A 15,785-nucleotide genomic window follows, 5' to 3' on the forward strand; every position below is an offset into this window, starting at 1 on the left:
CACACACACACGCACACACACACACACACACACACACACACACACACACACACACACACACACACACTTTGGATGAGTATTTGCCTTATCCACTTTTTGCCTTCTTTAGAGTTATTAGTAATTCAAGATTAATTATTGAATTAAATGTGCTACATAAGATAAAATACTGAAGCTTTGACTTGATCATTTCGTTCACAACATTAGACCTTGTCCTCTCATCTCTACTAAAATAAGATACGGGTGCATGTTTTGGTGTTTTAACACTCCTGTAATGTACCTAGTCTTGTCAGGGATGCAAACTCATCAGGTATGAAAGAAAAAAAAGGTGACAAGGATCCGAGCCCCCCGACCCCCCGGAATATCGGCTTTAAAATGAGGAATAACAGATGATTTTAGCAGTCAGAACAACTAAAGCAGCAGTGGTAATAATAAAAGAAACGCCAAAGAGTCACATCTAATAGAAATATATAAAAGCATTATTTTAATTGTGTAGCAGTCAGTTTATAATTTTGCCAGCACTGTTGAGCATTTTGAAAATGTATTTTCATGCCTCTGCAAGGCTTAGTCTTTCTATCTGTATAGCCACTGGTGTTAAGTAACTAAGTTCATAAACTCAACAAGTACTATACTTGGGCACAATTTTGAGATACTTGTACTTTATTTAAGTATTTCAATTAGGGCTGTCAGTCGATTAAAATATTTAATCGCGATTAATCGCATGATTGTCCATAGTTAATCGCGATTAATCGCAAATTAATCGCACATTTTTTATCTGTTCTAAATGTACCTTAGAGGAATATTTTTCACGTTTTTAATACTCTTATCAACATATGAGTGGACAAATATGCTTTATGTTAATGTTTATTATCATTTGAACAATGACAAATATTCTCATGAATATTAAACACAACAACCTCTGAACATTACAAATATTCGCCTCAATTCAACCTGGAACCTCTCTCATTCAATAATACAATACAAATGGTGTGTGTGTGTGTGTGTGTGTGTGTGTGTGTGTGTGTGTGTGTGTGTGTGATGGATGGATCGTTGGAGCTAGGTGCAGCTCAAGGCATATGCTCGAACGGGAGCTGCCTGGACGCTGCAATCATGTTGCGCACTATCCGTGCTGAGTGTGCTGACTTTTCGTACAATGTCCCACTGTCTGGCTTCCTGCATAAAGTGCTCGGCGCAGTTGTGTGGATAGAGCGCTCCTCTGTTTTCATTTAAACAGCTCCTTATATCCGTTAGCGCAGCTAGCTAGCACCAGATGCTAACAACAACAATGCACGTAAGGTCTCTCTCGCTCGCTCGGGCCACACATACACACACCCTCCCGGTCCTCTCGATAGCCAGTCGGTGCCTGCCGGTGAGCGTGGAAGTGTGGTCTGCCACAAGCGGGCGGCAGGAGCGGGGCTGTCAGCATCAGCTTGTAGACGGTATTTTAAACTCGATGCGCTCTGAAACTACGGGGCGGCCGAGGAAAAAAAATACACATGCGTTAATCGCGTTAAAATAATGTTAGAGTTTATTGAAGGATAAATGTGTTTTCATAAATGTGTTAATGGAGGAACAGAGAACAGTCTGTTCAAATGGCACACATACACACACACACACACACAGATTCACATGACTGAGAGTCACAAGATTCACACTAACAAATAAGGCGTTGGTCAACACCACATGATTGTCATGTTACTGTATTGTTGAAATAAAAAGAATGCACTGAGAGAAGGCGAGTAGAGTTGGTTAAGGAGTGGACATTGCATGTCACTCGCCGATTCTCCTTGCAGCAAGTAAACTTGAAACTCGAGTACTGTTATCTCTGTTCACTGGATTTTGGTTATTGAACCGAGCTGGGGTTTTACCCTTACAAAGTAATATAGATACCCCACATTAATTGGTCCTTCGGAGCCGGATTCCAATACATCGTGACGGGAAGGAGGAGGGAAAAGACACGCCGCAGTCTGTCGACAGCCGGGATCATCAGCCGACCCCAAGAAAGACCCGGGACGCAGAATTCGTGGCCGGGCCGGTGCTTATATGTCCAACCTCCCTCATCCTATGCACGATTGACGGAATCCAACCGGACCAGTGACCACAGATAACGGGTAAGATAAAACGTTGATATACACGGTTACTCCGCCATTAAGGAGGTTGATAAAACGTTGATATACACGGTTACTCCGCCATTAAGGAGGTTGATAAAACGTTGATATACACGGTTACTCCGCCATTAAGGAGGTTGATAAAACGTTGATATACACGGTTACTCCGCCATTAAGGAGGTTGATAAAACGTTGATAGAGAAAGGCTACTCCGCCTAGAAGGAGGATCGACGTGCCTTTGGGTACACTTATGAGTGATTGAGTGAAAGCGGTGTGTAAAAGTGTCACCAGTGGAATCAGCGCACAGAGTGGAAACCTAACGGTGATAACACAAACTCTGTGGTCTGTTGAAGTACACGTAGTGGTGAATTAGGAATTAGGTTCTGACCGGCACGTTGTCCAGTAGGAACACCAAGCTAGAATCATGGGGTCCAATGGGAGTAAGCCTGCTGCTACAGGGGACATGAGATATATGGAAATATATAGTCATGGCAGCACCAGTTATTGTAGCAAATAGTATAAACTGTACGGCTTCCGAGGAAAGTTGGAGAAAACAGCAGTAAGAGAATTAAGCGACAAATTGAGAGCAGCAACAGCTGGAACAACACAAGGCAAGAAAAGAAAGAAGTTAGAAGCTCAACTGCGGGTTGCAGCTTTATGGGCTGAACAAGCCCATAAAAGGACAGGTGGAGCAGAAGAAGGTATGATAGCAGCGGCTGTTTCAGTGAAAGCAGACGAGGAGACAGGGCGTTCAGGGTCAGTTGACGCTGTACACCGCGAGAAAGAGAGAGCGATAGTGGAAGAACACAAAGCGCAGGAACAAAGAATAAAAAGGAAGCAAGAGAAAGATGTATCCCAGATCAAAGAAAAAAGACATAAGAAAGCGTCAGCATCAGCTTTCTTCATAGGAGAAGATGGGGAAGAAAATCAGATTTTCTTTGTGGGACCAGGACAGGGGAGAGGCGGGTTTAACAGAGGACGAGGGAATGGTAGAGGAACAGGCAGAGGCAGAGGAGGAGGCAGAAACGCAGAAGGCAAATTCCTCTGCTACAGGTGCGGAAAGGAGGGGCACATGGCGAGAGACTGTGAGGAACAGAGACCACAGAACAAAGAAGGGGGACAAAAGGGACAGTACAAAGACGAAAGACATGGCCCCCCCCCTTCACATAACCTACATAGTTATGACAACTGACTAGACGTAGAAAAGGAAGAAGAGGACGTCCACACACATCACATTGACCTTTCTGAAGTATTACTGAATCTTTCAGACAACAGTATTAAACCTACCAGGACAATCAAAATCAATGGGGAAAAATTTGAATTCTTATGTGACAGCGGTGCAGACTCATCAGTAGTGAACAAAGAGGTCCAAAGAATGTGGCCACCAACTGGCACTATGTTTGTAAAATCAGCAAATGGACACATAAATCAGAGGTCGATTTCAAAGCCACTTTTTATGGAAGATAGAAGGTCAGGCCTCCAGGCATCCCTCAAATTTGTGTTCATCTCAAACTGCCCTGTCAATTTGCTAGGGAGAGACGGCATGGAAATGTTAAAAATCAGTGTAGTACCAGTCAAAGGGAGAATGCGAGCAGTAGGGCCCGGAGAAAAGGTGGAAGACCAGGTCTTCCTTCAAAAATCCATAAACACCCCCAACTACTACTGGTCACTAGACATGCCACAACCTGACGTGACAAACACAGGTGAACACCTGTTAACACTATTCACCCCACAACATGGCCAAGAAGTAATGAAACCTGACGCATTGCACGTTACACTAAAGTACAAGAACACCCCTGGCCCAGACAAAGACTATGATGTGCTCGTGCATCGACTGACACCACAGAAGGTAGTGTTCCACTCGATGTATGCAAACCAACACGGGGATGTTGCAATTGACGCTAGGGTCCCATCAACCACTGCCTTGATAATGGAACCAGGTTCCACGCCACACATATCAGTAGCTAGGGGCCCAGAGACGTCATGGAGAGACTTAGGTTTATTAGTGGCTAGAGGTAACAGGATAACAAAATGGACAGATGACAAAAACGGTTGGCAAACTGGAGGCGGGTTAAAGCGCAAAACTCTAGGGTTTACCCTAGTGATGACACCACGCGCCCACCTAGACGACCCTGAACAACAATGATGTATGCTAAGTGAAGAGGCCTTAGAGGTCCTGAAAACGGTGCCGCCATGTGTAGGGTCACAAGGAAAATGTGATGTAGGTCGCATGGTGAACGCAAAACCTGTACACGTTAGACCAAAAACTAACCACAGACCCTGAGGGAACATTCAGAATAAATAACAAGATAGTACTCCCTGTTAGTCTCTACAAAACAGCAGCTCATTTGAGTCATGGGCCGTGTCATGTCTCAACAGGAGGGATGGTGACAATAATAAATGAACACTTCCATACATACAACTATATTACATTTTCTAAAAACTTTTGTAGAGCCTGTGTAGTATGTTGCAGACACAATGCTCAAGGCAATGAGCGACCACAGAGAGGAAAGTTCCCTCCACCAACATACCCGTTTCAACACATGCATATGGACTTCATCGAACCAACACCATGCCAAGGGTACAAATACTGTTTGGTAATGATATGTCCGTTTTCAAAGTGGGTTGAAATATTCCCAGCAAAACATGCAGACGCTATTACCGTAGCAAAAGCCATATGCAAGACAATAATACCAAACAGAGGTATTCCAGAGAAACTGTACAGTGATAATGGTTCCCATTTTGTAAATCAGGTTATTACCAAACTGTCCGAACATATGGGGATAACATTAACAAACCATTGTGCATATCATCCACAGAGTGCAGGCTTAGTGGAAAGAACAAACGGAACAGTAAAGTTAAGACTAAGGAAAACAATGGAGGAAACAGGAAGACCATGGGTGGAATGTGTGTCTCTAGTAGAAACATGCATGAGAATCACGCCCACGGCAAAAGGGTTGTCTCCCTTTAAGATCATAACAGGAAGGCAATTCAGACTACCAATCACAGACGAGGTGAGGGAGGAGGATGATGCTGAGGCAGAGACTACATTAGCTGAATGGATGAGCAGACTCTTCAGAAGCAATGAGATAGCTCGAACAAATAACTTGCCAGATATTTCTACTCCCTTACAGGATACTCGAGTGCAGACTGGTGACCAGGTCCTCGTGAAGGTGATTAAGAGGAAGCATTGGCACTGTCCACGGTGGGACGGTCCCTACACGGTACTGCTGACAACACCGACTGCACTAAAAATCGCCGAAAGAACTACGTGGATACATCAGAGCCACTGCAAAAAGATAATACCTCTCCAACTTAACGACGGATAAGTGGTGGAAGTCCGGCTACAAAGGGCGGTGTTTCATTAGGTAATACTGGTCTCAACCCCGGTGAAGAAAACAACAGAACCACTATCACAAATAGACTATGTTGGGAAAGGTGTTGTTTATAGTGACCCTGCTGGGTCTGACGCTAATGACTATAAGACAATTGAGTGAGGAATCCTCAACAAAAGAAGAAGTCCATCGAGAGAAAAAATGGTCACTACTCAACGATGTTGCAACAGACAGATAACGGTGACTATACTGACACAGACCCCTCTCAGAAGGACGAATATACTCACCTAACCTCCAATGTGTAAGACTTAAAGCTAGGTTACTGTGTGTCATATGACGAATGGTTCGAAAATGTCAAAAACAAGTGAATTAATTCTGAAAGTAATAAAGACATTGTAACCAGCTAGTAATTATGAAAAACAGGAGGGAATGTTAGAGTTTATTGAAGGATAAATGTGTTTTCATAAATGTGTTTTCATAATGTATTCTCATAAATGTGTTAATGGAGGAACAGAGAACAGTCTGTTCAAATGGCACACATACACACACACACAGATTCACATGACTGAGAGTCACAAGATTCACACTAACAAATAAGGCGTTGGTCAACACCACATGATTGTCATGTTACTGTATTGTTGAAATAAAAAGAATGCACTGAGAGAAGGCGAGCAGAGTTGGTTAAGGAGTGGACATTGCATGTCACTCGCCGATTCTCCTTGCAGCAAGTAAACTTGAAACTCGAGTACTGTTATCTCTGTTCACTGGATTTTGGTTATTGAACCGAGCTGGGGTTTTACCCTTACAAAGTAATATAGATACCCCACAAATAATTAGTGGCGTTAATTTTTTTATTAACGCGTTAACTTGACAGCCCTAATTTAAATGCTTTGCTACTTTGTTCTTCTACTCCACTACAGTTCAGATGTACATGGTGTATTTCTATTCCACTACATGTATTTAATACCTTTTAGTTACTTTACAGATCTGGATGAATGATGTGAAATATAATCAAGTGTTAAATCAGACTTTAGTTCCACCTGGAGTAAATCCACAAGCTACCCTGCAGTATACAAAGTCATTCAAACTAGCTGCACCTTCACCAGCTTTGAGAACACTTTCATGATCAATCATTATAAAACATATCATATATATTATTCTGAAATGGACCAATCTGCACAACAACTACCTTTACTGTCGCTATTTCCATTGTATTTTGATGAGAATACTTTTATACTTTTACTTGAGTAACATTTTGAATGCAGTACTTTTACTGTAACATAGTATTCCTACACTCTGGTACTTCTACTTTTACTCAAGTAAAAGATCTGAGTACTAAAGCTAACGTTAGCAGATAGTGACAATGTGTGCTGGTTAGCGAGCTCAACGATTCCTTAAATAATATTGCGACAGAAAAACTTTTCAGTTCACATCACGCTCTGCCGCTCCGACAGGGAGCTCTGCTCTGAACACCTGAACGCCCCGTTCTAACAGCTGTTCACCAGCGGTCCAGTCTGTGCCACAGTCACTCCAGACCACACAGTTAATATTAACGAACGCACCCGTAGGTAATGTAGCTGCTGAAGCTAGACAATCTTAGCGGAAAAGCAGAGCCTTATTATGCATCCAAAAGCAGAGCCGACGGGCAGGAAGACTCGAGCATTCATTATAATATAAAAAAAGTACACCATGCGTGTCATGATGGCACATAATAGCTCGCGGCTGCAGATTACTCCGGTTCCCAGACCCCCCCCATACCCCAATAATATTTGTATTGCAGATCTACATGAATCACACAAACGACCTATTTTGGATTAAAAATGGCGAATTTCGCCTTTGCATCCCTGCTTGTTATCCTTTTCATTACAGAGCTGGGAAAATGGTGTATTGATTAGATTCTGATCCGTGCATGTCTAATTTTAACTGACTTTAGTTCTAATGTTAATGTTGATTTGATTTCAACCCATAAGTAATTATTTAAATTAACTCTACATTTCACATGATGGATTAGTGTTCCACATTTTTCCCACTAATTTGTTTTATGATTAGGCCAATGGTAAAGAGAGACATTGATGACCCCATGTCTTTTTTTGTTGGTACATGGTTCCATTTTGTCTATGGCCTTGGACGGCTTCACTAAGAGTCACCCAGTTCTGCTCTGCTACAGTCCGGCTGAGTGCAGTCACAGAGATGCTATGGCTGCTCTACATGACATTAATGGTCTGGTCCGAGAATGGGAACCATTTCCTGCTCCCAGAGAGAATGACGCTCCTCAAACTGAACATTACAGCCGTTGATACTGTCACCGAGCCATGAACTGAAAGCTTGACATCTGCTTTGAACTCTTGGAACTGTCACACCAGCACCAACCCTTGGGTCAGTCAGATGAGACTAACGGCTTCACTTAGGGCATATGGGTCAGAAATATGACTCTCGTTACCACGGAGTGGGTTGTTTGTTTTTTTAAGGCTATTCATACTGCTATGCAGAGTGAAGAGCCCCTACTATTTTTAGTATAGGCCTAATGTCAGGGGCCTCTTACTGTCTACTTCTGCATGTATTCACATTATATGGACCATGTTTGCACCTGGTGAAACTAGAGGCTGCACGGAACTCAGGCTACAATACAACCATTCTGTTCTGCTCTAACGATTTAATTGATAGATTCTACATCAAAACAGTTCGTTTTTATTGTTTCCAATGATAACGTCACCTTAAGTGGAGGAATGCAAACCTGTTTTCAAATGTAAGGTTTTGATCACGCATCACTAAGCCACCAGGGTGGGTGGAGGGGGTCAGGAGGACGGGACTGAACTGACCGCCCAGGGGCACGGCAGAGGACCAGGAAGGGGTCTCGGGCGGACGGCCCGGGGGCAAGGCAGAGTCCAAAAAGGGGAATTCGGGCGGACGGCCCGGGGGCAAGGCAGAGGACCAGGAAGGGGTCTCGGGCGGACGGCCCGGGGGCAAGGCAGAGTCCAAAAAGGGGGACTCGGGCGGACGGCCCGGGGCCAAGACAGATTCCAAGGTGAGGACCATGGAGGGGCGAAGGCAGCGGCAGGAAGAGTCAGGGGGCCGGGCCCGAGGGCGAAGGCAACGGCAGGAAGAGTCAGTGGACCGGGCCCGAGGGCGAGGACCGCGGCACTCAGGGGGCCGGGCTCGAGGGCGAAGACCGCAGCTCTCAGGGGGCCGGGCTCGAGGGCGAAGACCGCGACTCTCAGGGGGCCGGGCTCGAGGGCGAAGACCGGACAGCTCCGGAGGCCGGGCAGGAGCCGGTGTCGACCGGACAGGATCCGGAGCCGGTGGGACAGGTGTCGGCAAGATTCCCCACGGAAGAGGACCAGGAGTTGGCAGGACCCCCGGCAGAAGCGCAGTCGGCGGGACCCCCAACGGGATAGGACATAGGGTTGGCAGGACCACCGGCAGGAGGGCAGTCGGCGGGACCCCCAACGGGACAGGACACAGGATTGGCAGGACCCCCGGCAGGAGCGCAGTCGGTGGGACCTCCAACGGGACAGGACATAGAGTTGGCAGGACCCCCGGCAGAAGAGTAGTCTGCTGGACCTCCAACGGGACAAAGCATGGAGTTGGCAGGACCCCCGGCAGAAGAGTAGTCTGCGGGACCTCCAACGGCACAGGACCTGGAGCTGGCAGGACCCCCCGGCAGAAGAGCAGTCCGCGGGACCTCCAACGGCACAGGACATGGGGTTGGCAGGACCCCCCGGCAGAAGAGTAGTCTGCGGGACCTCCAACGGCACAGGACATGGAATTGGCAGGACCCCCGGCAGAAGAGCAGTCTGCGGGACCTCCAACGGCACAGGACATGGGGTTGGCAGGACCCCCGGCAGAAGAGTAGTCTGCGGGACCTCCAACGGCACAGGACATGGGGTTGGCAGGACCCCCGGCAGAAGAGCAGTCTGTGGGACCTCCAACGGCACAGGACATGGGGTTGGCAGGACCCCTGGCAGAAGAGTAGTCGGTGGGACCTCCAACGAGACAGGACAAGGAGCTGGCAGGACCCCCGGCAGGAGAGTGAACGGCGGGACATCCAAGGGGACAGGACAAAGGGTTGGCAGGACCCCCGGCAGGAGAGTAGTCGGCGGGGCCTCCAACGGCACAGGACAAAGGGTTGGCAGGACCCCCGGCAGGAGAGTAGACGGCGGGACCTCCAACGAGACAGGACAAAGGGTTGGCAGGACCCCCGGCAGGAGAGTAGACGGCGGGCCCTCCAACGGGACAGGACAAAGGGTTGGCAGGACCCCCGGCAGGAGAGTAGACGGCGGGATCTCCAACGGGACAGGACAAAGGGTTGGCAGGACCCCCGGCAGAAGAGCAGTCTGCGGGACCTCCAACGGAACAGGACATGGGGTTGGTAGGACCCCCGGCAGGTGAGTAATCAACGGGGCCTCCAACGGGACAGGACAAAGGGTTGGCAGGACCCCCGACAGAAGAGTAGTCGGCGAGGCCTCCAACGGCACAGGACAAATGGTTGGCAGGACCCCCGGCAGGAGAGTAGTCGGCGGGGCCTCCAACGGGACAGGACAAAGAGTTGGCAGGACCCCCGGCAGGAGAGTAGTCGGCGGGACCTCCAATGGGACAGTACATGGATTGGTAGGACCCCCGGCAGAGGAGTAGTTGACGGGGCCTCCAACGGGACAGTACTTGGAGGGACTAAAGGAGGGGACTGGAGAGGGGACTGGAGATGGGACAAGAGATGGGACTAGAGATGGGATTAGAGATGAGACAAGGGAATTGACTAGAGGAGGGACTTGAGTAGGGACTAGAGAAGGGACTAGAGGAGGGACTTGAGATTGAACTCGAGAGGTGACTCGAGAAGAGACTAGAGAAGGAACTTGAGAGGAAACTGGAGAGGGGACTAGAGAGGGGACTAGAGAGGTGACTAAAGGGGAAACTGGAGAAGGGACTAGGGAAGTGACTAGAGGAGGTACTTGAGAAAGGACTTGAGAAAGGAATTGAGTAGGGACTAGAGAAGGGACTAGAGAAGGGACTAGGAAAGTGACCTGAGGAGGAACTAGGGAAGGGACTAGAGAAGGGACTATGGCAGCTGGGGCCGGGACTGGTTCTGGAACCATGGCTGTTGGGGCCGAGACTGGGGCCGGGACCATGGCTGCTGGGGCCAGAACTGGGGCTGAAACCATGGCTGCTGGGGTCTGTACTAGGTCTGGAACCATGGCCGGAAACATGGCTGCTGGGGCCTGTACTGGGGCTGTAACCATGGCTGCTGGGGGCTGAACTGGTTCTGGAACCCTGGCCCTTTGGGCTCGTGCTGCCAACCTGGCCTTGCGACTCCTTCCTTTAGGAGCCGTTTGGAGGCTCCGTGGACCTCCAAAGGCCAGACGAGTACCAGCTAATGGCTCCTGGACAGTAGCAAACACTGGGTGAGAAGCAGGGGCTGACGCCAGACGGACCACACCAATGCGTGTGGTATCAAACCGGGAGTTGGGAGGCCTGGAGCTGTCAGGCAGGGGATAACACACCGTGAGAAAATCCAAAATCCTGCCCGATAAGAACTTAACCAAGCCTGGCTTCTCCATCGTAATCCGGCGTGCCTCTGCCAGAACAGCCTCTCGCTGCTGAACCCTGGACGCTCCCAACCATCGATACGAGCAGTCATCCAAAGCAAAGAAAAACTCCAATAGCTCCTGCTCAAAGGGATCTGCTGGGCCCATATTTATGGTCGGGTTGTTATGTTACGGTGTGCAGGAAGCAGGACCCAAATGCAGATTTTAAGTGACAAAATAATTCCTTTATTTCAAGGCTACAAATCTCCAGCCAGAACAGAACACTCACCGCAGTTTACTCACAACACAAGACAACCCGACAAAGACAGACAGAAAACCCAGAACTTAAATACACCCAGGACTAATCACATAAACACGAGACAGGTGAGGAGGGAGGAGAAAACACAGAGGTACCAGGTGAACACAATCGGGGAGGGAAACAGACAGAAAGCAAACAGGCAGGAAACGGGGGTGAACACTTAAACAATAAAACAGGAAACCCAAAGATAGAAAAAGACAAGAAAAACACCAACACAGACAGATCCTAACAATACCGTGCTTACATGGACTCGTATGTTTTATTTCATATCTAACAGAAGTAAGAGAATAGAAAGACGGAGATGATTAAGAGAGAGGGATGAGAAAGAGAAAATAGAGAGAAGAGGGAAGAGAGGGATAGGAAAGAGAGAAGAGATATTTGCGAGTTGCATACTGATACTGAGTCTTCTCGATTCATAGCTTATATAGACAATACCATGCTTAAATAGACTCCTAAATTATTATTTCATATGTGACAATATGTAAGAAAAGGGAGGGGAGAGTCAATTATATTGAGCAATTGATTTCATATTGGAACATTCATCACTCAAACCTATGTTTTATGGAGGAGGAAATGTATTTCTGATAAACTAATCTTTTATCAAACGGTAAATGGTGAATTAATATAACATTTAGAATCATTGAGAAAGGGTTATATCCACAGGGACAAGCTCACCTTTAACTTAAAATAACATGTCTCTGCTTTGGACTGATGAGTATATGATTCTTGCATGTTAAATGACTAACACAAACCTTACATGTATGCATGTGTCAGGAAGGCTCCCAAATAATTCTGAGGGGCCTATCCTATTTTTGTAATTGAATGATAATATGCTAATCCATTACTTTGAGTTGTCTGCACTCAGGAAAACATCCCTATCAAGTGTTAACCCAATAACTAGGACAGCTCTGAAGGTCAAGGGTCAGAGAGAGAGGATCACACTCTCGGCTGCAGAGAGCACCCCCATCCACGGGCAAGGAGGCACGAGGTCGTTCGAGATGAGAGGATTCTAATCTTCAACTATCTGATGAGATGGGATGCTTCTTCATCTTTCTGCTCGGTGGGCTCAAACAGACAACTCTGCAGGATGAGCGATGGCTTCAGAGGCTTCATACAAGGTTCCATGTTTCTTGGAGGGGCAGATGTCTTCCTAACCTCTCCCATCACGGGGGGGGGGGGGGCATCTGGATGTGCCACTTGGAATAGGCTCTGCTCTCAAGCAGATAGCAGAAGGAATGCAGGCAGATGAGCCTCTGTTTCACTGGGAGATCATACAGTGCTCACTGAATGAGCCACACAAAAGCAGAGCAATTGGGGGGTGAAATATGGCGCTCTGATGAAGAAGAGTTTTGAGCCAATCAGCACCTCAGTGCTAATCTACAGTATCAGGATGCCTTTACACACCAGACATTCTGTGTCATAAAGAGAGGAGGAGAACGAGTCAGGAGGACAGGTTCTTCCAGCTCTTGTTCAAAGATAACATTTGAATTGAATGACCAGATGTTTACAGATGTACAATTAATGATAGTTCTTATATTTCCGATGAACAGATATGTGTTAAATAGTGGTGATAAATATATTTTGTCAGATCAGATTACACTTTCACACTAAACAAAATAAATAAATTGATATTTTCAGATTATAAATGTATTGAACAATAAGATATTTCTAATATTATAACAGATAATGTTAATATCCTTAATTGTCCAGCAATCAGGTTTAACAACACTACTCTTCAATGTATTATCCATGAAAGACCTACAATGATGTTTCAAGTTTTAAACATTTTAACCTTCCTTTCCAGATTTTACAAAAGTCTTTGAATATTTGCCTAACTTTTCCTTTTCAGATTTTGAACAAATGTATTTGAATGAAATATATGTACTACTAAGTGCCTTACTCTTGAATAAAGCGTAATGAAGTAAACGTAAAGTAATGTTAAAGATTGAGGACACTGCAACTTTACAGATTACAGATTGATCGATTCATCACTGTGAATTTATACCTTAACTGGGAACCTTAGCTGGATCTCTCATGATTCTGATTTATACCTCAATTGGATTTATTATAATCCTAAATTCTAATTGTGTTTTAATAAGTAATTGCCTTGAAGTAAATCTTTAAGATGTAAGCTGATTTTGAATGTTTGATGAATGAGATTAACTGAGTGATAAATGATAAAAGATCTTATTTTTTAAACATATATTTTGCTATTATATTTGTGTATTTTATGTGTGTTTATTATTGTGCTTTTGACACTGAAGAGAGATGATTTTTCTATTATGATTGACTGTGTTTTAATTATGGTGATTGAAATGTTTTCAATCTTGTTTTACTTTTGATGTAATTGATGTATGTGAGCCCACACAACTCTGAAGACGCTTATTGATTTAAGTATTGACTGAAATATTCTTAGACTAATGTTAATTGGTTATCCTAAATTGATAAAAAGAGTGAAACTGTCAGAGAATATTTTTAATCCGATCTGTGTATTTAGAGGTTCTCAGTCTTTCTGAGAACCTGTTAATCACAAAGATATGCTTTTCGTTAAATCACAGATTCTCCTGCTTGTAATGTGATCCTGCATGTAACCTCAGGAGGTCACAGGTCAAGAGGTCCTCTGACTTCCTGTGGGGGTGAGGGGTTTGGGCACATGAGGAGTTGCAATACAAAGGTGCCTTTGTTCCGATGTCTGGTAATGGTTGGGGGAGAGGCGGGAATATAGGTCCCTCCTCTTTTCATGTGTAGATCTGTGTTTCTGTCTCCTTTGTCTTTAGAGTTGATTTGGTTGCTCACATGGAAAGTGTGAATTTCACAATCATAATCAGTTACACAACCTGCTACACAACCTGCTACACAATCAGCTACACAACCTGCTACACAATCAGCTACACAATCAGCTACACAATCAGCTACACAACCTGCTACACAACCTGCTACACAATCAGCTACACAACCTGCTACACAACCTGCTACACAACCTGCTACACAATCAGCTACACAACCTGCTACACAATCAGCTACACAATCAGCTACACAATCAGCTACACAACCTGCTACACAACCTGCTACACAATCAGCTACACAACCTGCTACACAATCAGCTACACAATCAGCTACACAACCTGCTACACAACCTGTTACACAACCTGCTACACAATCAGCTACATAACCTGCTACACAATCAGCTACACAACCTGCTACACAACCTGCTACACAATCATCTACACTATCAGCTACACAACCTGCTACACAATCAGCTACACAACCTGCTACACAACCTGCTACACAATCAGCTACACAACCTGCTACACAACCTGCTACACAACCTGCTACACAATCATCTACACTATCAGCTACACAACCTGCTACACAATCAGCAACACAACCTGCTACACAACCTGCTACACAATCAGCTACAAAATCAGCTACACAACCTGCTACACAACCAGCTACACAACCTGCTACACAACCTGCTACACAATCATCTACACTATCAGCTACACAACCTGCTACACAATCAGCAACACAACCTGCTACACAACCTGCTACACAACCTGCTACACAACCTGCTACACAACCTGCTACACAACCAGCTACACAATCAGCTACACAACCTGCTACACAATCAGCTACACAACCTGCTACACAATCAGCTACAAAATCAGCTACACAACCTGCTACACAACCAGCTACACAACCTGCTACACAACCTGCTACACAATCATCTACACTATCAGCTACACAACCTGCTACACAATCAGCAACACAACCTGCTACACAACCTGCTACACAACCTGCTACACAACCTGCTACACAACCTGCTACACAACCAGCTACACAATCAGCTACACAACCTGCTACACAATCAGCTACACAACCTGCTACACAACCAGCTACACAATCAGCTACACAACCTGCTACACAATCAGCTACACAACCTGCTACACAATCATCTACACTATCAGCTACACAACCTTCTACACAATCAGCTACACAACCTGCTACACAACCTGCTACACAACCAGCTACACAATCAGCTACACAACCTGCTACACAATCAGCTACACAACCTGCTACACAATCATCTACACAATCAGCTACACAAACTGCTACACAACCTGCTACACAATCAGCTACACAATCAGCTACACAATCAGCTACACAACCTGCTACACAATCAGCTACACAACCTGCTACACAACCTGCTACACAATCATCTACACTATCAGCTACACAACCTGCTACACAATCAGCTACACAACCTGCTACACAACCTGCTACACAACCTGCTACACAATCATCTACACTATCAGCTACACAACCTGCTACACAATCAGCAACACAACCTGCTACACAACCTGCTACACAATCAGCTACACAATCATCTACACTATCAGCTACACAACCTGCTACACAATCAGCTACACAACCTGCTACACAACCTGCTACACAACCTGCTACACAATCAGCTACACAATCAGCTACACAACCTGCTACACAATCA

The sequence above is a fragment of the Gymnodraco acuticeps genome, unplaced genomic scaffold, assembly GCF_902827175.1.
Source record: "Gymnodraco acuticeps unplaced genomic scaffold, fGymAcu1.1, whole genome shotgun sequence".
Classification (NCBI taxonomy): Eukaryota; Metazoa; Chordata; class Actinopteri; order Perciformes; family Bathydraconidae; genus Gymnodraco; species Gymnodraco acuticeps.